At 45.1% G+C, this 24,979-nt stretch overlaps 2 long non-coding RNA genes across 2 annotated transcripts; one reads left to right on the top strand and one right to left on the bottom strand.

The window, feature by feature from the left end:
• Nucleotides 1–1,320: 1,320 nt before the first annotated feature.
• Nucleotides 1,321–6,705, bottom strand: LOC111775936 (uncharacterized). The gene is made up of 2 exons (XR_002811894.2): nt 6,556–6,705; nt 1,321–1,548 (listed from the first exon to the last, which is right to left on the bottom strand). It is a non-coding gene; the product is annotated as an uncharacterized lncRNA (long non-coding RNA).
• LOC138916400 (uncharacterized) lies at nt 2,159–17,068 on the top strand. The gene is made up of 4 exons (XR_011423640.1): nt 2,159–2,241; nt 8,002–8,211; nt 8,430–8,621; nt 16,368–17,068. It is a non-coding gene; the product is annotated as an uncharacterized lncRNA (long non-coding RNA).
• Nucleotides 17,069–24,979: the final 7,911 nt, after the last annotated feature.

Genomic DNA, 24,979 nt, shown 5'->3' with positions numbered 1-24,979 from the left:
ATGCTTGGAGGTCCCAGAGAAAATTGACAATGGAAGCCTCACTGCAGGTGGGGCAGGCTAGGGCCATCCTTCTGTATAGAAGTATCAGGGAACCTTGGGTTGTGTTTCTGGACCATCTGTCCTTCTACCTTGTAGTGAACACAGGGAATGTGTACAGATAAGAGACAGAGGCTGTACCTGCCGATCCGGGTTCTCTAAGTCTGTTCCATTCTGCAGAATGGTCAGCATGGCTTCATTAAAATAACATACTTATTCCTTATGTGTATTGAGTGTTTGATGCAAAAGAAGTGCTTTGCAAATTAGCTCATTGGATTGGTCAACATTTGTAAGAGGTTGTTAAACCATTTCACAAAGGAGAAAGGTAAGGTTCCTATAAGGGAAATGTTTACACATAATCACAGTTATATGTCACAGGCAATTGATATTGCCTGCTATGTGATGAGTCTGTGATTCACTTTAAATTGGTGAGGAGAATCTAGTTATGTATTCTTAAGTTGACAACCAATAAACTGTATTAAACGCGCCAGTCTGTAACTGAGATTTACCATATTTTTGGGAAATGTCCAGTTTATCTCACATTGCACATCACGTGATATTCCTTAATAATAAAGCTAGTATGTATTAAGGCTGTGTACAGACTGTATATACGTTTGCGGTTATGCAAGAATAACACATGCCAGATCAGCACAGGGAAGCGTTTGGCTAGAACCCCAAAGAGGACTTGAGCTTTCTATACCTACAGCCTCATTTCCCCAACTCTATCATGTCAACTTTCTGCCCCTGGACTCTGGTAGAGATGTCCCTGTCTGAACCAGAATGTCCACAATGTTTTAGGAATCAGCGATCTTCATGGATGTGGTTGTGGACTTCACCCAGGAAGAATAGGCCTTGGTGGGCGCATCCCGGCAAAAGCTATACAGAGATGTGATGCTGGAGAACATCATTCATCTTCTCTCTGTTGTTGAGTCTGTCTATAAGGATTTATTTACTCAACAAGTATCCAGAGAAGTTTCCACGTATCATGCTCCCCTCAGCTCTCATTTTTATTCTTTCATAACACAACTACGAGAAGGTAATTCTGTTTATTGATTTAATGACATGTAGTTTGCCCCTTCACTAGAATATAGTCTTCTTGACCACAATTTTATATAAGTCTTTGTTGCTGCACTATTGCCAGCACCCAGAACAGTGCTGAAAACTCAATGGATTTTTTTTAATAACTAAAAAATAAGATTAAACAGTTCCTAAGTAATTATTCTGTTCTAAGCAGTAAGCCCAAAGTTTGAGGCCACAGTAGAAAAAACCACGAGGCAACATAAATTTAGGTTATTCTGGATTAACTAGAAACATTTAATTCCTCATTTGTTGAAAACACTGGGAATCTTTACTCTGTGAGCTTGCTCGTGCACATCCACGAGTTCCTCAATGCTTTTGGCTTGGTGTCACGGTGTTCCTCCTGCTCTGCTCAAGGACTTACAAGGTTTTCTTCAATGCTCACTTAGTTGTTCATTGAGATCCTGTCCTTTACTTGAGGAATATGTATGGTTCCTAAAAGACAGTTCAAAATTCAAGTGGCTTTTCCCCATGAACAGGGTGGCAGCTCTGCAAATAAGACACAATTTCCCATTGGAGCAAGGAGAAGAGTTGTGGAGGGAAGAAAGGGGATTCCCACAAGGCCTGAGGCTGGGTAAGCTCCAGGCATGTGTGTTCACTATGAGGAAAAGCCTAGTCAGTGAGGGATCAGGACCTTGGTAATGCCAACTGCAGATTTCCTTAAGTCCATGGTCTTTTCAGGAAAGTATGGGAATCCAGTGGCGAAAAATTCTCAATGTTGTCATTATTCCTAGCATTTATCAATGTCTTTTATTCATAGTTTATGTCCTCTTTGGATTGAAAGTTTCATATTGTGAACTTTGCCCTCATCCCTTCCCCTTGATGATTTCTTCTCTCATAACCTTACCAAAATCCGTCTTAGTTTTCTCTTCAATCTTGAAAACATTTTGTAATTGACAGTGCCCTAAAACATGTTTCTAGACACTAGTGCATTGCTCCATTTCACATTCTTGCCCTGTGTAAGGGTCAATATTTGCCTTGCATGCTGTACAACACTTTGGTTCCCTAATGCCTCTTGAGAAATTTATTTTTTAATTTACTTTAGGCAGGAGAAGTAACCTTCAAAACCAAGAAATGGTACCTATACCAGATATCTGCAGGAAGGATCCATCTAACTGTACAGTGAGGGTAAGTTTCTTGGGTTGAACCCTGGTCCCCTACATTAGAGGCCTGGGAATGGGATGATTACTAGTAAAGCACAATAACGGGACTATAATTTGAGTTGGGAGTAAGTGCCATCCCAGCAGAAAGTTTTGCATAATTTTAATTTAGGAAAGATAGTGACCTGAGCTCAGAGCTACAACCTGAATTCTTATAAAAGGACAGTTGTATAAACACGGCTCAAATACCTAGTCTATGAAACACAATGAAGTTACAAAATTAACCAACTGTACAGTTGAGGTGTTATAAAGAAGAAATCTCTGGGCTGCTCCAGCGTCACAACAGTTAAGTTCACACATTCCACTTCAGTGGCCCAGGCTTCACCAGTTTGGATCCCCAGTGCAGACATGGGACCACTTGGCAGGCCATTCTATGGCAGACGTCCCACATATAAAGTAGAGGAAGATGGACACAGATGTTAGCTCAAGGCCAGTCTTCCTTAGCAAAAAGAGGATTGGCAGCAGATGTTAGCTCAGGGCTAATCTTCCTCAAAAAAGAACAAAAGAAGAAGAAATCTCAATGCATGCAAGAGAGTAACACACTGTGCATATGTAACTTACATGGGGAAGGTTTTTAACCAGGAACTATGACTGACTGATTAGCCTAGAATTCATACATAGAGAAAAGAACAAATGAACGTCTATGGGCAGTCTTTTAAGTGCCTCTTAGCTCCTCCAATAAGCAGAAATCTCACATTGGGGAAGAACCCATTGAACAGAACTAGTGTGAGATGTTTTCACTCACAGGTTCACAGTGACTTAACATATGTGAAGTCACGTGGGCCCAGGAGGCCCACCTCTGTAAGCTGTTGGGCCAACTGAGGCAGCAAAGCCATGAGGAAACACTGAAGTTTCACCTGGAAAATACCCAAGATATTCTCCAGAACATGAAATACTGGTAGGCAGACAAGATTCAAAAAGACAGAAGGGGATGGCCTGAAATCCATAATTAAGGTCAGATGAAGCCTGCTTAGGAGCCCAGGGGTGTGTCCAGGAAGTTCAAGATGAAAATCTTGCCTCTAACTTCGGAGAATGTTGTGGACTTTGCTGAACTGTATTCAGCCAACTCAGAAGGTTCCAGGGAGGATTTTGATCTGAATAGCTTATGGAGGGAGGTTTCAAGGTCATGTCATTTAAACAAGTGCAGTCAAAGAGATGGCTGTAAGTGAGGAAAGCAGGGCTCCTGGAGTGGTGAGAGTCACTAGGACAGATGGGAGAGATGGGGGGCTGGGGAGAGTGTGGGTACACCAACGATGCACTCCTCGGGTCCCCAAGATGCCAGATGTCTGGGAAGCAGCTGCCACCATGGCCTTTACCACTGCAGCCACCGCCAGTGCCATTTCCCCAACCACCAAGAACACCACCGCAGTAGGCTGGACAGGGAAGTAAGAAGTAGGTTCCAAGTTCACCACTGTGGTCTCAAATCTGGACCTGGGTATGTTGGGATTGGGTCTGATAGGAGTCGTTGGGCAAGAGGAATTACCCTGAGGCAGGGCCATGAAGATCCCTGACCTCCTCTCCAAGTGTCATTTGTTGTATTTGCCTCTGTTGAGCTGAGGTGGATCCCTGCCCCAGAGGTGACCAGAGTCAGCCCACTCCACATGCCACACCACAGGGGGCGCCACCCCACCCAATGCATCCCAGGAGGCTGTGGGACACCACCCCCGCTGCTGGTGCCCTTGCACCGGCTGCTGCCAAGTTCATCATCCTCCCTCGGGAGCCCGGCCTGGGCTGGGGGGTGCCAGAATGTGGAAGGGCTGAGACGCAGTTTGGGCACACTAGCTGCCTGGCAGACTCCTGGTCCAACCAGGCTGATGACAAATGCCAGGGTACTTTCAGGTCTCAGGACTCTTTTCCCCATCCTAGACCCCAGACAGAGACTCATCCCAGGAAGCTGGAATGGCTGGCCTCCTTCAGACAAAGCAGGCTCCTCCAGAGGATACACCTCTCCCTGTGCCCTGCCACAGTGCACCCAGGGAGATGGCCAGGGGAAGACCTGCCTTGGACCTTAGTCATGGATTTCTCTCAAGAGTAGAGCTCTGGGCAGCAGGAGGGCATGGCTTTAGAGACTCCAGAGTGAAGGGAGGTGCCTGCCCCTGGAAGGGCAGGCCTGCCAATTTCCCCAATATTTCCGCAGGAGGCGTGGCATGCCTAGTGTGGCCAAACTCCTTTGGCTAGCATTCCTGAGCCCTGTTGACTTGTCAAACATTTTCTGCTCCCTGTGTTGAAAAGTTCCTTCCTGATGGGAGGCCTTGTTCTGTCAAACAATAAATGAGGCCCCGAATGATCAGCATGCAGGAGGGATAGCCTTGCCCTGCCCGCTGGCTCCTGATGGGCAAAGAGGGGCAGAAAACTATTTTCAAAGGATGGGAGTGGGACCTGAGCAGAAGGGGAGAAGGGGATGTGAGACACAGTTGTAGAAGTTGGGAATCCCAGTTCACCAGCAGCTGCACCTGGCCACCACCAGTGGGCTCCCCCACACTTTCAGTGCCACAAGGACCTGTCCCTCAGCAAGCCCAAGGGCCTTTCTGAGGCCAGTCACCTTTGCTGTGCATGCGTAGATAGAAAGAAGGGTTTTCCCTCCATGGAGTGGGGCTTCCAGAGTGCTAACAGTCAATAAGACCCATGGGATTTGTCAGTCAGTTGGGGAGGGGCGGGTGCACCCACCATCCTCTCTTCATTTCCCTGAGATCCTAGATCTGGTGAGAGTCACTTGAGGTTTCCATGAAATTAGTGGAGTTCTCACTGTGTTGTAGGGGATCTTATTGAGGAAATGGTTGGCTTCTGTGATATCAGGTCTCTGTGAGGTCAGAGGGGGGTCTCTATAATGTCACTAGAGGTCTCTTGGAGGTCATGGGAGTTCTTTGTGTGTTCAGGGAGTTCTCTGTGAAATCAGGAGACCTCACTTTGAGGGAAGAGGGGTTCACTATGAGGTCAGTGGAGGTCTCTGGGTGGCCAGACAAGTCTCTGTGTGGGCATGGGATGTCTCTGTGTGGTCAAGGGGAGTGTCTAAAGTGTCAGGGGATGTCTCTGTTAGGTCAGCTGAGATCTCTGTCTGTCAGTGAGGACAGAAGGGGCCTCTATGAGGTCAGAGGTGGTCTCTGTGAGGTCACGGTGTTACCAAAATCAAAGTGGTTTGAATCCTTGCGAGTTAAGTTGGCATGAGCACACTAAAGCTATTTGGGGACATAAACCTTCCCTCGTTTGTTTGTCTTCCAGCCCTTGACTATTGGGGACCACTGAGAATGCTGTGTAGTAGCTTCCCTCACTTCATCTGTAGTAAGTTCACAGAAGGTGTCAGTTCACATGAGGGCAGTGTGGAAATTAATGGTAACTAGAGAAGCTCTCCTGATGGAGTGGCCATTTTTGCAGCTGCAGCTGCCACGTTATGTCCTTTGAAGGGCTTTACCATGGATCCCAGCTACTTTCTGGGGGACCTGTACCACTTCTAACACTTTAAGCATCTCTGGCCCATGTTTAACGTCCATGATTCACTTTGGAGACCTCTGTGGCTGGAGGTAACTTCTGGGCAAGCATGGCTTAAAGACCCATTGGAATCAAGGAAAAGGGCAGCAGAGTTTAAGATATGACAGGATTTTGAAGAAATCTGAAGGGAATCAAGCATCATAACTTGATAGTGCAGTATTCTATTTTGGGATAGCCAGAGGCCTCAGCAGTCACTGGTAGACTAGAGAATTGATGTAAGAGTCCAAACCCTCATAGGTAGGTCTATAGCCAATTTTTTTGCTTTCTTGATAAACAAGCAGATGGGAGCTACTGCTTTGAAGCATGGGGGCTAAACATTCTCCATGGTGTCCAGCTTGCCCCATTCAAAAGCGTCCGTTTCTGGTCGCCACAGTTTATCACAGAGGCTGATAGCCATGCATCCAACGTAAAGAATCCAAAGAAGAAAAAACAGAGCCGTCCCTTTAGACACAGCATATCACTTACTGGTCAAGAAGCTGAACATACTTAGCTCACATCTGACTCTGTCCTCCTGGGGATAGAATCACACCCCGAAGGCTTACCCTTCTCCCCGCCCCCACTTTCGATGCCAATTGCAAGTTCGGGTCGTGACCTGTGCTCCTGACAAACCGGCCGCGCGACCGCAGGTTCCCACCACCCCCTCCTTGGGTTTGAGGGCTCTGATAGAGCGGCTCACACAACTCGGGAGAACCCCTCCCTTCTGAACAGCCACAGGGAAGAGGTGCATAAAGCAAAACATGTGTGGCAGGGAGGAGGAGCTCCCGGGGCCTCTCTGGGTGTGCCACTCTCCCCGAACCTCCACGTGTTCGCCAACGCGGCAGCTGTCTGAGCACCGTCCTTTCGCAGTCTGACGGAGACTCCATCGCCTGGGCATAGTCGATTATGGTCATTGGCCGTTGGCCGTTGGCTACTCAGCGCGACCTTCAGCCCCTCTTGCCCCCGCCCCCACCCCTGGGGCGGCGGCGGGGACGGGACGGGCCTGAAACTTCCAAGGCCCGAATCGAATCGCACAGTTGGTTTCCCCGGCACCCAGCCCCCACCCTTAGGGCTTCTCCAACACTCACCTCGTTAACACCAGTTCAGGTGGCGTTGAAAGGGGCTTGTTAGGAATAACACCAGACAAACCACTTCACCTTTCTGGCTCTGGACTCGTTTCAGGAACTGAGCCCTAAAGTAATTCTCCTAACCAAAGATGCGCCATGTAGCTCTCGTATGGGCCATCACAGGACTTTTAGGCGCTCGGTGCCGGAAACCAAGAGAAGACATTTACTATTATAGCCCCAGGAGCGCACAGCATTGAGAGCACTAAGGTCTCGAGCAAAGCTAGATTCCCCTGTTCTGAAAACTTACTGATTCCGGGAAAGCTTCCTCTTTATGGCTTCTGGCTTCAAGGGGCATATGTTTTACCCGGGGCCAGCCACCTACCTGCTTCCGTTTTACCTTTCCTGGCGTGGCACCGGCTGCTCACTCCACCTGTCCCAGGGCCCATAGTTCCGAGTTAGCCCTGCTTGAATCATGTAGGGGAATCTCCCGCTTCTCAGGGGCTGCTGTATCCTGCAAGAGGGCCATCAGCTCACCTCCCCCGCTTTTTGGCGCTTGGAGCTCGGTTTTCTCCCGTTCCCGGCCTGTGGAGTGGAGGCCCCTAACTTACAGAGCACGTCCCTCCCTAGAAGGGGTTGGGGAACGGGGCATTCTGGTACACACAGTGAGGAATCCTTCAACAGTTTGGACCCTGTTTCACAGGTCCAGGGCTCCAGAAATCTTCCGGTCTCTCCCTTTCCTGAGACCTCCTTCAGTTCACACTTTCCTTCAGAAAGGTTTCCCTTGTGGGCATTCCACACCAGGAACACGGCTCCACTAGGGAGCAAAGATTCAGCCTGCTCTCCTCCTTCCTGCCGAGGTCACCGGGGCCTCCCGGAGCCAAGCGGGGAAGGGGGCTGTCCCTCAGCCCCATCACGTCTCATCTGTGCTCAAGGGAAACTGCCACGGCTCGGTCTTCTTCGATCCCCCCCTCCCTGGGGACGGTTCGGACAATCCTGCTGCCAACGCCCTTCCTCTTGGCAGTCCGCACACCGATTAGCCCCCGACATTGTGGGTGGCCTCCTGGCCCCTCGGTGGGGGCCGGGGTTACTCACCCATGGCATATGCCCCCTCTCCCTCAGGATACCTTGAGGAGACTGGCGAGCCACAGCGAGCAGGGCGGCCTGCCTTTTCATCTTCTTGTCTTCCTTTGCATCCTCAGCTTCCAGCCGGTTATGGAGCACCCACCGTGCAGCCACTCGTAGCTGTGCAGGACTGGTAGCGGGACCGATCGCCAACTTTTGGAGTTTCCCACGGGTGTCTGGAGCACTTCTGAGATCTGAAACACGGATTCAGGATCACTGTACTGCCCCGGGCCGCCAGGTCCCAGTTTGTGTATCGCCTGAGGCAGTCCTGCGGCCTCTGGAACAAAGTGCGTGTTTGTGGCGGGGCGGTGGGCGGTGGGCGGTAGGGGGGGGAGTTGGGGGGGTCGTTGGGGTGGGCGGGGCGGGGGGGGCGGCGCGGCGCGGCTTTCCCCAGGGCCCTATTGGACCTGTCTGAATTTAGGCCATTTAATGGGTGGCCGGCTTACTCTTTTCATGGCTTTCAGAAGCAGACCCCGAAAATATCCTCCCTTTCCTCCATCCCCAGGATCAGTGGGATTCCCACCCTGCCTCGGTCTCTGGCACAGCCTGTCCACCAGGCCTGCGGATGTCCGATCCTGGGTCATCTTCCTTACCCGCTTGTTCCCTGGCTTTGAACGGAACGGATGACTTTGCCTCAGGCATGCTAACCTTCTCCTCCAGAAGCCCACAATTCGTATGGGGTGAGAATTCATATGGAGTAAGTATAATAATATTGCTAATAACGTTATGTTTATTATTAATAGCTAACAATTATATAGTGCTTCCTATATTCCAAGCAATCTTCTAAGTGCTTTCTAAATTTTAACTCTTTGAATCCTAGCAATTCCCCCATGAGGTTGGTATTATTTCTTTCACATGAGGAAACTGAGGCACCAGAGAGAGGCTAAAACCGATATGTAACTGATAAATGAATTCATCGAGAAGCTTGAGTAAAATGCAGGCTCTTTGTGTTCGGAGTCTTGGCTCTTGATACTGTATACCTGTGCTCCTGCATGTCCTATGAAACTCAGAAGCTTGTACGATGGTGGTGAGGCACAGGGGCTTTTGGCACACTGCTGAGTTCCACAGCTGACTCCACCCTTGGCTTGGTACTGAAAACAGTCCTGGATTTGAGAAGCTCAGTATCTACTGCCCTCTCCTCTAGGATCCAGGAGAGGTGTGGGATTCAGATGCAAATATGGGGAGGCTTTTACGTTCTAGGGGCAGGCTGTATCCAAAGAAGCTCAGGGCCTGCAGGTAACTTCTCTCCAGTTTAGCACCTCCCCTACCCCTTCAGCCCCCGTCCATGCAGAAAGGCAGAATGAGCCTGGAATCACACAGGCCTAGATGGAAATCCTGGCTCTGAAATGCACTGGCTTTGGGTAACAACTTAGGCTTCATGATCAAGAAGGTAAAATCAGAGGAAGATGGTGCTGTTGAATGAGCATCCCAGCAGCTGAGTTAAACGGTAACCAAAATGACTGCCTGACTCAGGGGCATAAGGCTTTAATGCACACACTTCACATGTCCCAGGCACAGGCTAGACATTCTACACGGCTCATCCCTTTTCATACTACCAATAGCCCCAGGAGTTGTGTTGTTCTATACCCACTTCACAGATGAATATACTGAGGTTCAGAGACCTTAAGTAAGTTGTACCAAAAGTTGGGCTTCTTTGAATCCTTGTTACCATTATGGGCTTAATTGTATCCTCCCAAAATTCATATGTGGAAGACCTAACACTTAGCACCTCGGAAGGTGATTGTATTTGGAGACAAGGACTTTAAAGTGGTGATTAAGTTACATGAGGCCATTAAGGTGGAGCCCTAATCCTGTCTGACTGGGGTTCTTGTAAGAGGAGGAAATTTGGAATCACAGGGAGACATCAGGAATGCGCTCACACAGAGGGAAGAACATGTTAGCACAGTGAGAAAGTGGCCATCCACAGGTCCCCTACTATCAGCACATAATCAGGAAGGGCAAAGAGGTTTTCTGGTGCCATTTTGTCCAGAGGCTTTATCTCATATTTGGTAACTCCTAGCAGCTCTGAAAAATAAATGTTATGAATGTGGAAATATCAATGGATCTGGGACTTTGTTGTTGCATTATTGTCATTTCTCAGAGGGTCAGAAGATGTCATAGGCATAAGCCTGTCTCTCCTAAGAAGGCCTGGAAAGAAATTACAGAAAGTGTAGAAGGCAGGAGCTACTTCTGCTATAGCTCATTTCCAGATTCGGGCTAATATCAGATCTTCATTGGATTATTAATGTTTATTGAGAGTGCTGCTTCATCAAATTTCTCTTCCCTGCCTGGGCCTTCAGCAGCTGATACGGTCATCAGCTGCCTAGCTTGTGGCCCTGCATACCTATGCCTTACCTATTCATATGTCCAAAGTGACATGAAGCTCAGGACGCCATATTTTCTGATTTGTGGTATCATTCTTGGAAAAGTTTTATGAGATATAAACAAATCAAACTAGTTAAAAATCTAACAATCATTTTTATTTGTAGAGAATAAGATCATATGTCATTAGTACTCCTCTTCAAAACCCAGGACATATATATCACAACTTGCTTGACTTTTTTTTTTTAAAGATTTTATTTTTTCCTTTTTCTCCCCAAAGCCCCCTGGTACATAGTTGTATATTCTTAGTTGTGGGTCCTTCCAGTTGTGGCATGTGGGATGCCGCCTCAATGTGGCTGGATGAGCGGCGCCATGTCCGCGCCCAGGATCCGACTGATGAAACACTGGTCCACTTGCAGCAGAGCACACTAACCTAACCACTCAGCCACGGGGCTGGCCCCCTTGCTTGACTTTTGATAGGTAAGAAGGAGATAGAAATTCTTACCAGTGGCTATCTGGTTGCTAGAAACAGAAACTGCCTTTTGTTAACATAAGCAAAATAAATATTTTTAAAGGCTATGGAATGACATATAAAATTGAGAGAAGATAGAACTTCAGGAAGAACCAGAACCAAAAAATAATGAGAGATACAGAGACAGAGATAGAGAGTGGGGGGAAGGGAAGAAGGGAGGGAAGGATGGGTGGAGAAATTGATAGAGTTAATTAAACAATGTGGCCACAGCATAGGCTAAGGGAGGGGATGGGAGATTGACAGTAGTCCATGATCCCATGTATTATATATACAAATGGAGGAAGGATACTGGACAAGCAAGTATAAGTGATTTTCACTAACAAAGCATTCCTAAAGTACTCATAAGCATTACATGACTCCCTGATTGTCACATGCACAAGTATTGCTCAATGAAATTCCTGCTTGGGGACTTCACCAAATGTCATCTATTAACACTCAACACCCATTTCCATCCCCTTGTACATTCTTTCTTGTGTTGCAGTACTTCCCATATTTGAGAGGACTAAAAAGAACGTTTCCAAAACTCCCTTGATGCCACGGTTCTAGAATTGATTTAAGTTACATCAATGAAATGCAGTTGCATGAGATTTGAAAGGCAGAAGGGGTAGTGAAGGGCAGCAGGGACATTTCGTGTATTTATTTTCCTGCATTAGTAGCAACTCCAGGCCCTGGCAGGCATCAGTTTTTCCAGTGGCCAAAAGCACTTTGCACTGCCTAGTCACCAACCTCATGGTCAGGGGCACGGAGACATCAGCCAGAATTTCCTGCAGTTCCCCCATCTCTGGACTACATCTGCTGAGGCCTGACCCTGAGCCTGAGTCTAGCAGCAGACACCAAACTCCATTCTGCTAGCTCTTGCAATAATTCTGTGGACGTCTAATTTCCTATAGTAAAGCCCTTTCTAGTGGAGATACTTAAAGTAGTTTCTGTTTCCTGCATGCACCCTGAATGATACAAGTATCAAAAAGCTCCTTCAGTATCAATTTAATTTCCAGCTTTATTGCACATTCTTTCAGTGCAATGATATGGTTCACCCATCTTATGGCTCCTTTCCTTGCACAGATGACAGAGTTTTCTTGAGTAATTGAGCAGAGCTTCCTCTGACTTGCCTACAGGTGAGTTCAGTTATTTTGTTCCTTGAGATCACTGCTATTTCCCAGAACTATTGTTGACTTTGCTGCTTAGCTTCAATGGTTTCCTTGTTGTGTTTCATCTCATTACTCCCAGAAATGTAGATGACTCACCAGTGAAGAAACACTAGGAGTGATGATTGCCTTGATGGCTGTTCTTTTAGGCCAGTTGGATCATAAAAGGCATAATTCTCCAAATATTATTATATCATGAAGCATTCTCTGGTGATAGCCCCTTGATAGGTGCACTTATAGAAGAAGTTAGAGTTGGTATTATGCATTAGAATTTCAGTCACATAGTCCCTTGGATCTAGGAATCCCAAAGCTAGGTACTTATGTTACTGATATCTCACAAAAAATCCTCTCAGATTTACATATAAGTTTAGTGCCGGAATTTTTTTTGGTAAGTGTTTTTAAAAATGAAAACAGCAAAACCATCCTTCAGGGACCATTTAATTGAATTACACTATATTCAATTGATAAAAGTATTCAGCTGTAAAATAACATGGTTGGCCCAATACTGGAAGATTTCCAAGATGTAATATTAAGTGAAATCATAAGGATGAATTGCACAAAATATTTAGCATTTAGCAAGTTTTAAGTATGACAGGTGAAAAATTATGCATTGGTGTCAACTACACATGAACTGTTCACTAATTCCCCTTGGGATCAAAATACAAGGTTCTGAGAGTTTAGAGTGGTGGGGTGGTATATCATTTTGTGTTTCAGTGGAGAAAGAGAAACATTACCAGGTATTTCAAACAGAGGGAATTTACAACAGGGGATTTTGGGTTGGTTATGCCAGGATTGGACGACTGAGAATAAGGGTATTCATTTCCTAAGGCTGCTGTAGCAAATTACCACAAACTTGGAGACTTAAAATAATAAACATGAATGAAAAAAGAATGAAATATACAAAAAGAAGTGTATATGAGACATATAGGAAATGCTGACAATACCCAGTACACATGTAGTCAATGTTTCAGAAGGACAGGAGGAAGAGAATGGAGCTAAAGCAATATCTGAAACAATTGTGGCTGAGAAATTTCCAAAAGTGATAGAAGACTTCAAGCCACAGATCCAAGAAATGCTATGGATTCTCATGAAGACAAATACAAAACATTTAGGGCCCACCAAACATGGTATGGTCTAAGGTCTAAAGTGGTATTTCACAATGAGGAAGTGTGGGCCCAACTTTGCATCTCTTCATTGTGGGGTCTGTGAGTGAGGGAGAGGAAGAAGCAGCAATCATGGAGCAGGGCTATAGCATGGCTGCTGATGGGGGATAATTAGGAGGGAATGAAGGTAGCCTCAGAGGCTCATTGATCCCCTCAAACATTGCTTGAAGACCTGTAACTCAAGATTTGGCAGAAAAATGGCTAAGAGTTTGCCTTCCCTTTTATCAAGGAAAAAAATAGCTATAGTAATTCTTACTTACAATTACTTATACAAAGGGACAGAAAACCCAACTCAGTGGGTATAGACAATGAAGAGATTTTGTTTTATGTAAGTGCAAAGTCTGGCCTTACAGGTGTGGGTTGATCTAACTATTCAGGTGTCAAAATCAAGGATCTGCTTTCATTCTGGCTCTCTGTTCTGCTTTACTTGGTGTTGGCATAATCTCTAGGCTCTACGTGGTAGTCCTCCAACTTCTCCAGGTGGGCACTCCTCTGCAATAGCAAAATAGCCATGGCAGCTATGTCATCATATCTGTATAGCTCCCTCTTTTGGTAGGTCCTTCTAGGAAGGAGAGAACATTACTAGCTAAGAAATTATAGCAGCTAACTCCTCTCACCTCTGAGGCTCAGATTGAGTCTTATGCCCATCTTTGAACCAAGATCGTGATTGAGATACCACGTTAGTCTTCAACTAAGCAGAGACCAGGTTTAGAGTTGGAATTGGGGGTTAATACTACCAAACCACAGCACTGGGATGGGGAAGGAGTGGTCTCCACAAAGCAAAATATAGTTGCTAACAGTAGAAGTGGGTAATCACCAGAGGAGGAACAAATGCTGAAAGCCAAAAAAAAAAAAAAAAAATCAACTCAAATCACATGGCATGACACTTGACCCACTTCTCTTCCCTTTTCCTCCTGGGTTAGCTCGGCTCTCTTCTCAGCTGTTGCTTGAATGCACCAAACACCCCGCCCTTGAGGGCTTTGCTCTCCCCAGTGCTTTATCCTGGAATGCTCTTTCCTCAGACATTTGCTTGGCTTTCTCCCTTGTTTTTCTATTCACAGCTCTATTTAAATGTCACTTCAGAGAGGCCTTTGGTGAGTTCCCTATCAAAAATAGCAACTGCATTTCTATCTACCCCCATAATTGGCTTTGGTTGTGTTTATAGCATTTATCACTATTTGACATTATTTTATGTCTCTCTTTGCCCTCACCACTGGAACGCACTCTCCCTGAGAAGATTCTCTCTTGCTCATTGTTGAATCGTGGTGCCTAAAACAGTGCCCAGCATGTAGTAAGCATTAAACAAATGTTTGTTGAATGAATGAATGAGTTAGAATCCAAGACCTAACCCCACTTCTGTAATCTTAAGCAGGGAACTGAAGCCTTTATTGCCTCTGTTACCTTATCTGTCAAATGGAGATGCTTTCTACCACAGAGCATTATTCTTCAAGTAAGAAAATGTGTGGGAAATGTCTGGCATGTACAGATCTTTGATATATATTATTCTCACAAATATATATATTGATATATATATATATTCTCACAAAGCTTCATTCAGTGGACACAATGAGGCCAGAATCCTTTATTTAAATCAGTTGTTATCGATCCTGGTGTCACTTTAGGATTACCGAGGGAATTCTTCACAGGTGCTGAGCTTGGTTCTCACCCTGAGTCTCTTATTTAATTGGCCTGGTGTGACACCCAATCATTGGCAATTTTTAAAGCTCCCCAGCGGGGTCTAATATGCAGCCAGTGCTCAAGACCACTAGTTTCTAGTCATTGGTGGGCTGATGGCAGGGCTGAATGTGTAACCATCAGCCTCATGGAAGCATTGTAAAACCTGGCCCTTCCAACACCTGGAAATCTCTAGAAGCCAGCTTGGCTTATTTTCTCCAGTACAAACCTTCAACTGGCAGACTACACAGATGATCCTTCCCACTGTGTTAGAAAGAAAAAACACCAGCTCTGCCTCAGATTTCTCAAATGATTTTTACATGTGCAAACCATGACCTGTTTCCACGCTTGTAGATGTTAGGGGGGAGAAAGGGAAGCTTAAAGGAGACCAGGGAGACTAGTGTGTATTTTCTTCTAAAGAAACTTTTAAAAGTGCAGAGAAACTGGCCTGGGACAGGGTCTAGGATCTAGATCTTATACTAACAGGGATGATGCATGTGAACAGTGCCCAGAACAATTCCTGGCCCATCGTAATTAGTCTTCAATTAAGCAAACTAGACTTGCCTAAGGTGTTATGATAATAATGACACAACAACAAACAATGAATCCTTTTTTTGAGCATCTTCCCTGTGTTAAGTATTTTAGGTAGGCAATTTTTTATCTCTACAACATTACTGTAAATCACTGGTTTTCTCCCCTTTCACAACTGGCAAAATTAGGATCTGAAAGCTTGCAGCTGGGAAAGGGAAGACTCAAGATTAGCATTCAAGGCTGACACCAAAGTTCATCTTCCTGCCTGTATACTCTATACTGTTTCTAGAATCCCCTTAACTCTCAAACTCTATGACTCGGAGCAACTTGGACCTTTTTCACCTGCAGTAAAGAGAAAGCTTTTCCTTCACTTAAAATAATGTAAATATTGATAAATGCTATGAATACAACCGAAGCCAATTGTGGGGGTACTGGGTTTGAGATGCTGTTCAAACCTCATCCCATTCAGACCCTCTGACTATTGATAGGAGAGAGAAAGTGGAAGAGAGAGGTTTTGCCTGATCTTTGAGGCATACACCTGTGTGGAGAGAGGGGGCAGAAATGCCTGGTTTTCTGTTAAGAGGTAGGGCCATGGGAGGAAGCTGCTGCCCACTCCTCAAACTGTGCAAGTCCTCCTGATTCAGGGCAGTTCTACAGGCTCTTGTCTCTGCTTATCTGGAACTCTCTGCTCCTTGTGAACACCCACCATCACCTTTGCCTAGAAATTCCTATTCACCCTTTGGATCCACAGTTTAAGTGTCACTTCCTCCAAGAAGCCTCCTCTGGTTCTCCACCACTCCCACCCCTACCCTAAAACAAAATATTTTCACATCTTCTTTTGTTGTGTTTATGGTAGTTTGTAATTAAATAATAATTTTGAGTAATTGTTTAGCGCCTACCTCCCCTTTGTCAGCTCCATCAGGGCAGGAACCAGATCTTTCTGATCTACCTCCATATCCCCATCACCTAACACAGTGCCAACCACATAGAAGGGCCTCAACATTTTATTTGCCTGGCTGTAAGTGTTACAATGAGGAGACCAAACTTAACCCTTCCGTTTTTTCTTTCTTTCTCAGGAAACAGAGGAAAGGGAACCTCTGCCACTCCAGTGCAGCCTGACATTCCTGTGATGCCTCAAGACACAACTAAACAAATGGTATGCACCTGGGTATGTGGAGCTTGAGGAAGAGCTTCACTCATCTTTCACCTTCCATTCTCTGATGCTGGGTCGGGTCCTCCTTTCTGTTTTCTTTTTTTGGTGTTGTTCATTTATTTTTTTAATGATTGGCCCTGAGCTAATATCTGTTGCCAATTTTTTGTTCTTCTTCTCCCAAAATTCCCCTAGTACATGGTTTTATATTCTAGTTGTAGGTCCTTCTGCTTCTGCTATGTGGATGCTGCTTCAGCATGGCTTGATGAGATCCATTCCCAGGATCTGAACTGGTGAAGCCCTGGGCTGCTGAAGCAGAGCATGTGAACTTAACCATTCGGCCACAGGGCTAAGCCCCCATTCTTGGTTTTTGATTTCCACGCACCACCGTGATGTCAGACTCTCTTTGACTTTGAGAGTCTCCTCTGGCAGAGAAGGGAGGTAGAAACCTCTTCAAGTGTGGGGTGGTTCCTGCCTTAGCTGATATCGCTGCAGAAACGTCTCTCCACCACCTGGTGATGGGCTTGGCACCTGCCGCAAGAAATTGGACCTGTAGCATGTGCACTGGTTCTGAAGCCTGTGACCAATCCTCCCACTGCCATCAAAATAAAGGGTGGTTCTGAGACCTATTTCAACCTTTTTTTTTAAGATTTTATTTTTTTCCTTTTTCTCCCCAAAGCCCCCCGGTATATAGTTGTATATTTAACTTGTGAGTCCTTCTAGATGTGGCATGTGGGATGCTGCCTCAGCAAGGTTTGATGAGCAGTGCCATGTCCGCACGCAGGATTCGAGCCAATGAAACACTGGGCCACCTGCAGCGGAGTGCATGAACTTAACCACTTGGCCACAGGGCCAGCCCCCTATTTCAACATCTTAAATTCAGCTTCGAGAGACTGAGGGCGACCTTTTCCCCAGACACCACATTTTAAAATGTAATGGGCTCTTTGATTTTGCAAACAAAATCTGGCAAGCAGTTAAATTACATTTTAATATTCCCAGCACTTAGCCAGGAAAAGATGCAGACAGAATTGAAAAGCATCCTGAGTTTTTCTGTCGTTGTTTTTATTTAAATGCCCAGATTAGACCATAATTCATCTCAAAATGGCAGGAGGCCTCTTCATGCACTTCACACTTCAAAATGTCTTAGAAAATCATGACAATTTTGGTAAGCCTCTTGCCATGCCAGAAACAACAGCAAATGCTTTTCTCCTTGAGTATCATCTATTGTGAATCAGATTATAAAAAAATACACCTTGCTCTTTTATTTTGCCTCTGTTTTGAGGATTTTATGGCATCTCTGCAGTAATTGATTTGTGTCACATTCCTGCATAAGGAGCATTCATTGTCCCACTTTTTAGAAAGGGGAATTGAAGCAGAGGTGTGGTAAAGCAACTTTCTTATGATCCCAGAGAAACTCACTCATTCATTCACTTGTTCATTCAGTAAACATGTCTTGAGAACCAGCTATGCCCTGGTCACTAACCAGACCTTGAGGATACATAAATGACTATCTCACAGGCCAGTCTCCAGATCTCTGGTAGAAGAGAGAGTCATTCTAATAAATGATTACAACATTCCACGATAAGTGCTGAGGTGGATAAAGGGGCCACAAAGAATCGCCCCTCAGCCAGCTTGTCTGTAAGAGAAGGCTTCCCACAAGAAGTGGAATATGAGTCGAATCTTGAAGACTGAGTAGGACCCCAACCATCCAAGGCCTGAGTGGCAAGAAGGGCTTTTAGTGCAGAGGAAGCAGCATACACAAGGCACAAAACAGCTTCGTGTTTTCTGGTTTTACGTGGTTGGAGAAAAAGATGTATATGTGGGATTGAAAGAAGATAGGCAAGAACGAGAACGAGAACAGTCTTACATGCCAATCACGGGACGTGGACTTCCTCCTGACACAGTGGGATGAAAACAGTATAGAGTGTGTTAGTTAGTTACTACTCACTCACTTACTTAGTTCAGCCTAATTCAGGTTCATACAAATTCCCCCTTTCCCTGTCTTTAGTGGTCAAAGAGAGTGTGATCTATCTGAAGAAATATAAAATTATTAAAATCACTTTTTCAGATCCAAGGACCTCTTTGAACTGTCTAAAGTCATCCTGCATGCAAATGTGCATTTGCCTGGGTAGATTATCTAAAGCCTTCGTTGGATTTCTCAAGTGATCTAAAGCTCTAAAAAGTATAAGAATCACTACTCTGTTTATTTTAGGAAAACTTTCAGCCCTTCCCAAAGTTGATTTTATCCAAGTAGAATTCTTTTATATTAATCTCTTAAAATTTACTGGTTGCTTTTTATCCATGTGGGTACCATATCATGTACCATTCTATTATTTCAAACAAAACAATTCTTCACATTTCCCAGCAGCAGGTTAATCCATGTTTGTTAACCAACTAAAACTGGACTTCTAATCTCAATTACTATTCTTTAGACCTATGGGATTTTCATACTTTCTATGTGAGAAGTTTGAGACAAAGGTACTATTTTGGAGAAATACAGGTATTTGAATGTTGGGGGAAGCACAGATGATTTCCAAAAGTTAAAGTCATAATTCTATGGTGAGTTAGTTAAGATTATTTGGATTGAAATTAAGAGAAGAAACTCTACTAAATTTATTGGAAGGAGAGAGAAGCATATTATGCTACCTAAGGTTAGAAATGTAACAAGTAACAGTGAAGTAAAATCAGGGACTTGAACTTCATCATGACTTCCTATATCTTTTCTCTTCTCTCTGCAGTTAGCTTCATACTCTCTCTCTCTGTCCGTCTCTATCTTTCTGGACAGATCAGCCTTTTCTCATTTCCAGTACACAGTATGTAAAACCTGTGAGAGTTCCTACCTCTCACACAGAATGATCTCTGTTTGTATATCCCTCTGTCTCCATCTCTCACAAATCGTTCCAAAATCACTGAACAATGAGTGCATTGGTCCCTTTGCATTAGATACCCAGTCCTGCACTGTACACGTAGATATGGCTGTTCTCTCCCTAACCACATGGCTCAGCAGGAGGGAAAATTCCTGGAAAAGTGAAGCTGTGAAGATCAAACAATGGATGCCACTCTGTACATGGTAGGTGACAGAATGCCTGTCATGGCTGCCGGGACTAGGTTGTCCATTATTCTAAAAACATCTCTATTTTGCAGTAGACATGAGATTAGGATACCAAACTGAGCTAGACATAACCTCTACATCTCCTTATAGTTCTGTGTCTACCATTCACTGCCTGATCTCAGTAAGTCACTTCCACTCTCTGGGCCTCATCTCCCTTAGTTAAATTAACAGGACAGACAGAACTAGAAGTTCTTTATGGTCCTTTACAAGGAGCCCATGAGCCTAAGACAATGTCACTATTCTCCCATTCATTCTTTGTCAAGAACCTCAGGCTCATTGTCCAGAGGTTTTTCCGTGGAGAAGTTATAAGCAATTCCTGAAGATCCTCCTCCATGAATCCCACTAGTATAGAACATCAAGAAAAGTCTCAGCCAGTTACAAAAACCTTTTCTCTGTGCAAATCAGAAATGCAAACTGATTAAAGTCATGATTTCACCCTTTTGTTAAAAATGTAGAAAGCGTTCAACACAGTAATTTACATCCTGGAAGGCTTCACAGATGTAGCCCTATAGCACTCAGGACTTGAAACCCATCCTCCAAGATTTACAAAGCCAGACATTACAGTAAATCTCGCTAGCTGTATGGCCTCATCTTTGGCCAAGAGACTGGAGAAGATCTAGGCGGTGAATGTGTTGCCAGTGAGATAGTTGTGTTGTTTTGGTAGAAAACTCTAAAAGAGGATCTGCAGCCAGAAAATCCTACTGCTGAGACTTCAGCCCCCAAAGATCCCCCAAGCTCTTTGAAAATCAGGCCAGTCTCAAGGCCTTTCCTGAACTCAGTGATGAAGAATGAGTTTGAAGAACAGGAGACATGGAACAAAAGGTTCAGGAAGCTAGAAGATGCCCTATACTTGTGTGATCTGAATAATGCAGGTGAAGTGTGAAGCTTAAAGCTAATATACTTCTGTTTGTGTTTTAGTCTGAAAGTGGAGATCTCATTTTCTTTCACTTGTTAACAAATACAATTTGTATATAACCCACGTGCCTGGCACTGTGCTGGGCACAGTCAGGGAATACAAAGATGGATCAGATGTGTAACCTCCACCAGGTTGCTTAAAGTTTCTCTGTGTCTCTGGAGGAATCCACTTCACCACCTGGGTCTAACCCACAGTCCAATCTTGCAATTCCCTTGATTGACATTTTCAGCATGCTTGTTAACAGACTGACCTCCAAACATCTTAGCAAAGCAAAACCTGATCCTTGTTTACCTGACCAGTGTCTTCTCCTTCAGTCGCTATTCTCTCAGCATACCCTATCCTGTCAGAGTCAACAACGTGCCTTCCTCAAATGTGATTTCTCCTGTGGCCATGCCCTCCATCTGAGCTGTCTGCCTCTCCTTTACCTACCTCACCCCCTCCCAACTCCCCGTCTTGTCCAACTGGCTAATTAATGCCTCAACATATTTTACGTTGGAACTCCACTCCACTCCTCTGAGACTCCACAGACAGATCTAGGCCAACCTTTATCTGATCACTTAGAGTTCATTAACATCCAGTATCATATTTAATATATTGTATTTTTTTCAATCGAGGGCTTGTTACTATCTCACCAGTAGACTATATTCCCTTTTTATCCCCAGCATCTTGTGCAATTCTGTTCAACACTGTTTTTGAGGCAATAAGTAAATAAATAAATGTACATAAATAACTAAATCCAAGATGGGAGGTGATAAATTCCATTAGGGTGTGCTACATGGGCATTCAGAGAAAGGAGGTTCCTTCCCATAAGGTGATCAGGAAGTCTCTGGTAATATGGGACTGATCATTAGAGATCAAGTGCAGTTTGTATACAAAGGGATGAAATAGAGCGCCCTCTCTGGCAAAGGTGCAGGTTAGCCAAGCAACGTGTTATGTATGAAGCTCAAGGCAAGGAGTTTGCTTTGTATAAAATGTAAGGACTATTAAGAAGAATATCAAACGATAGAAGATGGGACCAGATCCAGGAGGATCTTAGATGCCAGACCTGGAGATGAAGATTTCATTCAAAGATAGTGAGTAGTAGTTGATGCGGGATCGGTGAGCCGAGGAGTCGAAAGAAAGATTTCTTAGACTCTCAAGATCTGGCAGTAGTGCTCTTTTATTTAGAGAATAGTGTGGAATAGCATGGGGACAGGACCCATGGGCAGGCAGAGCTCCTGCTGCTGCCGCTGCTGCTGCCCCCGCTGGCATGGGGACTGGACCCATGGGCAGGCAGAGCTGGTGCGTGGGGACAGGACCCACGGGCGGTCAGAGCTCCTGCTGCTGCCCCCGCTGGCATGGGGACAGGTCCCATGGGCAGGCAGAGCTAGTGTGTGGGGACAAGACCCACAGGCAGGCAGAGCTCCTGCTGCTGCCCCCGCTGGCATGGGGACAGGACCCATGGGCAGGCAGAGCTCCTGCTGCTGCCCCCGCTGGCATGGGGACAGGACCCATGGGCAGGCAGAGCTCCTGCTGCTGCCCCCGCTGGCATGGGGACAGGACCCATGGGCAGGCAGAGCTGGTATGTGGGGACAAGACCCACAGGCAGTCAGAGCTCCTGCTGCTGCCCCCGCTGGCATGGGGACAGGACCCCTGGGCAGGCAGAGCTGGTGTGTGGGGACAAGACCCACGGGCAGTCAGAGCTCCTGCTGCTGCCGCTTCTGCTGCCCCCGCTGGCATGGGGACAGGTCCCATCGGCAGGCAGAGCTAGTGGTGTGGACAAGACCCACGGGCAGTCAGAGCTCCTGCTGCTGCCCTGAGTTGAGGGTTAGGGCTAATTTTATAAGGCATGGGTACGTGACTTATTTTTACTGGAGAAAAGAAAAGATGATGTAAAAAGTCATTAAAGGATTTCAGTGCAGATGGGGTCTGGTTATTGTGCGGTCATATAACTTTAGATATGAATCTGACCATATAGATCAGCATGTAGGTGAGGATGCCCTGGGCTTCTCTCCCTGGGGCGGTCCTAATTCATACCATAAAAAAAGTCCACTGGGTCATATAGTTTGGCATGTAGGCCAGGTCACCTTGGGCTTCTCTAGCTGGGGCAGCCTTAATCCACATCATAAACCCCCCCGAACCCATTTGGCCCCAAAATCTTTTGGGGATATGGACGACGGTCAGTCTTCTGTAACTACTTCCGGCTGTACAAGGTCGTAGAGCTGTCCCTAAATGGGGCCATAGGTATAGGTAGGAAGTTCAGTGGACCGGAAGGCTGCACCAGTGGAGTCCAAGGCTGACAAGGCATCCAGAGCCTCTGGGGATGAGAGAATCAGTTGACGAGAGGTGGTCCAGGAGGTGAAACTTTGTTGACATGCGGAAGACAAACAACGAAACAGACAACAAATTATAATAAGAAATATAAGCAGTATGATTAACCCAATGAATAAGGTTTTGGTAGCAGTCCAGAAACCTGGTCCTGACCAGGAGTTCAACCAGTCATTTAGAGATAGGGGAGGGTCAGACATGGACTTAATTTGGTGGCTCATATCAGATAGGAAGCCGGAGATATTTTGATGGTAGTCAGGAATATAGACACAACATTCAGTTTTTATAATGGCACAGGTGGCCCCCTGTGCTGCTGTCAAGACATCCAGTGCCATTCAGTTTTGGAGGACTGCCTTACGCATTTGGGACACTTCTAAATCGAGCAGCGAAAGGCTATGTTGTGTAAATTTGTTTAGAGCTTCCATGGGCCAGATGACACTTTTGGTTCCTAACTGGGGAAGGAAAATTGAGGCAACGTGGTCATACCAGTGGAAGACAGAGCGGGTCCAGCGCTGTTGCAGGTTGGGTAGGTTAGCAGGAGGAGATATAGTAAATGTAGTTCTACCTTGCATCCAGACAAAGCCTAGGGTGCATCGTCCAATCCATCCAGGTGGCAGCCAAGGCCATAAGTTGGAGCCACATAGCCACTGAGTGCCATTAGGGGCTAACCAACGTGTGCTTGGTCGTCTATCCCAGTCAGTCCCAAACCAATCAGTATTTTTTAAGGTTATGATATGAGAACACATATGACAGGGAATTTTCCAATAGGTCGGGTGCTATTAGGCCATGTATCACAGGTGTGATTGGTTTGTTCCCAACATAGAGTGGACTTTTACTGAGTTGATCACTAGCAGGAGTGAGCCAAATATATTCATCCCAAATTTGATATAGTCCATCCTGTGTGTATCAATAAATTGGGGACTTTACCTTTGGAACTTGTCGTTTATGATCCACCTGTGACAAGGCAAATCTAGTTAGTATTTGGGCAGTAGTGTTGAAGGAAAAGGTTTGCTTGTGGCCAGGGAACTCCCAGGTATCACAGATGGATGGCCACAAGGAAACATTATGATTAGTAACAGATGAATCTTGCAGAAGAGCTAGAATCTAATATCCATGAATGTGTACTATACCTTCTACTGAAACATAATTTTTTCTCTCTAAAATCACCCTCATTTTTATAAACGATAGCCAAATTAAGATTAACTGGTCTGCCAATTATTTACATAAGTGCAGCAAGAATACCAATTGATTATACAGGCTTTTTAAATCTGCTTTGCTGGAATTTTTATGAGGAATCTCAGATTGAACTGTAAAGGCCTCTCGAGGCCAGAAAAGCCAAGCCAAGGACTTGCCATCAGATTTTGCCTGCAGTACCTACAGGTTTGGGTGGACTCCTCTCTTCTCGAGGTCCCCCAAAATATTCTGAGGTTCCTTGCAGCTGCCAGATAAGCAAGCTTCCTTACTTACCGGGTAAGATTGCCAGAATCTCTGTAAACAAGGTACCAGGCCCATGTTTCCAAGTGGCTGTATTCCAGAATGTCCAATCTTTGTTCCTGAAAAGCTGTGTTGTCATATCTGAGCCTGTATGTTTCTCTCAAATATGGCATTCCAGTCAAAGCCTTGGTAAGATAACCAATGTGTCCTGTTATAAGGAGACCAAATTCTTATTGAACTTATGCAAATAACTATATTGCCACGAAATAACCGTACTCACAAAGAGTTTCCAAATTCTGGAGGGATAAGGTCGGGAGAAAAAGACAAATGTTTCAGTTTTGCTTATAAAGATATATTTCACTAAATTGCTGTAAGTCATAGTTAGCATAAGAGAAAAGAAAGAAAGATTTCCTTAAACATGAGGAAACAAAACAAAACATCAAAACTCAGCAATATTTCAAACAGAAGTCATAAAAAATTATAATCATCCTCATCAGTTCACACAGTCCTGTATAATCAGTTCTTGAGCTTAATCTTCTGTTAGCAGGTCTATGAGCTTAGTTTCTGTTAGAATTCTGTAATTTCTTACCCGGTTCAGTTTTACAATCTGAAAGTTTATCAGAAACCTGTAGTTTAGAACCCTTGTGTCAGAATCCTTTCCAGGAATTTCTCTGGAGATGAAACATATTTGCAAAAGCAAAAAGCATCACAGTAAAACAGCAACTATCTGCAAATGGACAAAAGACTCAAAAGGGCAATTGACAAAGAA

This window comes from Equus caballus, chromosome 12 (assembly GCF_041296265.1).
Source record: "Equus caballus isolate H_3958 breed thoroughbred chromosome 12, TB-T2T, whole genome shotgun sequence".
Lineage (NCBI taxonomy): Eukaryota > Metazoa > Chordata > Mammalia > Perissodactyla > Equidae > Equus > Equus caballus.
This window is presented reverse-complemented; position numbering and strand designations above follow the sequence as displayed.